Source organism: Austrofundulus limnaeus, unplaced genomic scaffold, assembly GCF_001266775.1.
Source record: "Austrofundulus limnaeus strain Quisiro unplaced genomic scaffold, Austrofundulus_limnaeus-1.0 Scaffold149, whole genome shotgun sequence".
NCBI classification, from domain to species: Eukaryota; Metazoa; Chordata; class Actinopteri; order Cyprinodontiformes; family Rivulidae; genus Austrofundulus; species Austrofundulus limnaeus.
The window spans coordinates 91,377-93,844 of NW_013952551.1; positions in this window are offsets into that span (position 1 = coordinate 91,377).

Consider the following 2,468-nt stretch of genomic DNA (forward strand, 5'->3'; position numbering starts at 1 on the left):
CGTTATGTGACTCTCTTTTTGCAGTTGTTTAGAATGGTTATTGAACACAATAAATTGAGCAGCTGGGTCATAAAAAACTTTCTAGGTCAATAGCTGACTCTTAATTTCATTATGACTCAGGTGATTTGATAATTGGTGAATGAAATGTGTATAACCCCAACTCCAATGAAGTTGGGATGTTGTGTAACATATAAAAAAAACAAAATATGATGATTTGCAAATCCTTTTCAACCTATACTCAGTTGAATACACTACAAAGACAAAATATCTAATATTCAAATTGATAAAGTGTTTGTTTGTTTGTTTGTTTGTGTTTGTTTGTTTGTTTGTTTGTTTGTTTGTTTGTTTGTTTGTTTGTTTGTTTGTTTGTTTGTTTGTTTGTTTGTTTGTTTGTTTGTTTGTTTGTTTGTTTGTTTGTTTGTTTGTTTGTTTGTTTGTTTGTTTGTTTGTTTCAAAAATTTACTCATTTTGAATTTGATACCTACAACACATTGCAAAGACACTGGGACAAGAGCGTGTTTACCACAGTGTTACATTAACTTACCTTTTGACAACACTCAGTAAGTATTTGTGAACTGAGGACACTAATTGTTGAAGCTTTGTAAGAAGAATTCTTCCCCATTCATGCTTGATGAACAACTTCAGTTGCTCATCAGTCCGGTGTCTCTGTTGTCATATTTTGCACTTAATAATGTGCCACACATTCACTGGGAGACAGGTCTGGACTGCAGACAGGCCAGTCTGGTATCCGTGTTATGAAGCCATGCTGTTGTAACATATGCAGAATGTGGCTTGAGATTGTCTTGCTGAAATAAGCAGGATGTCCCTGAAAAAGACATGGCTTGGGTGGCAGCAAATGTTGCTCAAAAACCTATATGTACCTTTCAGCATTAATGAAGCCATCACAGATGTGCAAGTTACCCATGCTATGGGCACTAATACACACCTATACCATAAGAGAGGCTGGCTTCTGAACTTTGCACTGATGGTAAATGGCTTGAACTTATATAGCGCTTTATCAAATCTCTCTTGACTCCAAAGGACTTTACACTTCAATAATTCACCTTTTCACACACATATTCACACACTGACGGTGATAAACTACAATGTAGCACACTGCCATGCACCGGCACTACCCTCCATCTGATAATGATCTGGACAGCCCTTTTTCTTTTTGACCTGGAGGACACGTCATCCATTATTTCCAACAAACAATTTGAAATGTGGACTCGTCAGACCACAGGTCACCTTTCTACTTTGCGTCGGTCCATCTCAAATAAGCAGTTATAGATGCAGTGACAAATTGTGTTTACTGACAAGTTCTCCCGGAGGTGTGAGTTGAAGCTCCATCTGGCGGGTGACTCTGCCAGACATTACCAGCAAACCCCTCATTATATTGTAACGCTTCTAGTTGTGCGTGAAAATGTATATCAAGATGAGCCTTTGATAAACTCAAGAACCACTTTTATTTAGGAGCTGCTGTAGGCCGCAGCCACGCCGTACAGAGAGCCAAAAAACCCCACACACACACCTCAGCAAAGAAAGACACTCTCTCTCTTTTTTTATCTCCACCTAGCTCCTCCTCTCTCACGTAAAACTCGCGTGAACATCTCATTCCCAAGCTGTTATATGAAAATGTACAACTCTAGAAATGATACYGTAACAATCTAACTCTGAACACGCTACAATATCCCCCCCGTTGTAGAGTCCTCGACCCCGAGGACAAAGTCTCTGAACCTTGGAGGAGGACGTCGCTGCCTTCTGGGGCGCTGAGGGGTCATGACCTCCCCAATGTGCCTCTCATCCTGCCCAGCCCCAGTGTCCTCTGGCCTGCTCGTAGCACTCCCCTCTGAAACTGACAACGTGGCTGGTTCTCTCGCGTTCCGACCCAGTACTTGAGGAGCAGAGTTGCCCTTGTAAGGTGCGAGGCGGTCCCGGTGTAAAGCCACCCGGCGTCCACGGGGGGGCAACTGAACTCGATAAACAACTTCCCCCAGTCGCTCCAGGACTGCACATGGTCCTACCCAGTGACTGTCCAGTTTGGGGCACCTGCCTCTCTTCCGGATAGGTGAATAGACCCACACTAGCTCCCCTGCCAAAAAATGCCGCCCTTTGATGTTCACATCGTAGTTCCTCTTCTGTCGTATTCCAGCATCTTGAATATGCTTCCTGGCATATTCATGTGCAACGTCCAGCCGATCCTGTAGCTGCCTAGCATAGGCAGGTCCAGCAGGGGTCTCTGGCGAATCAGGAGGCCGTCCAAAAGCCAGCCGAGCAGGAGTCCTCAGCTCCCGTCCTAGCATCAAGAGGGCAGGTGTGCAAGAAGTTGAATCCTGGACTGCTGTGCGGCATGCCATAAGGACCAATGGTAGTTGCAGATCCCAGTCATTCTGATGACTAGATGTTACGATGGACAGCTGCTCTGCAAGAGTCCGATTAAACCGCTCCACCAACCCGTCACTCTGGGG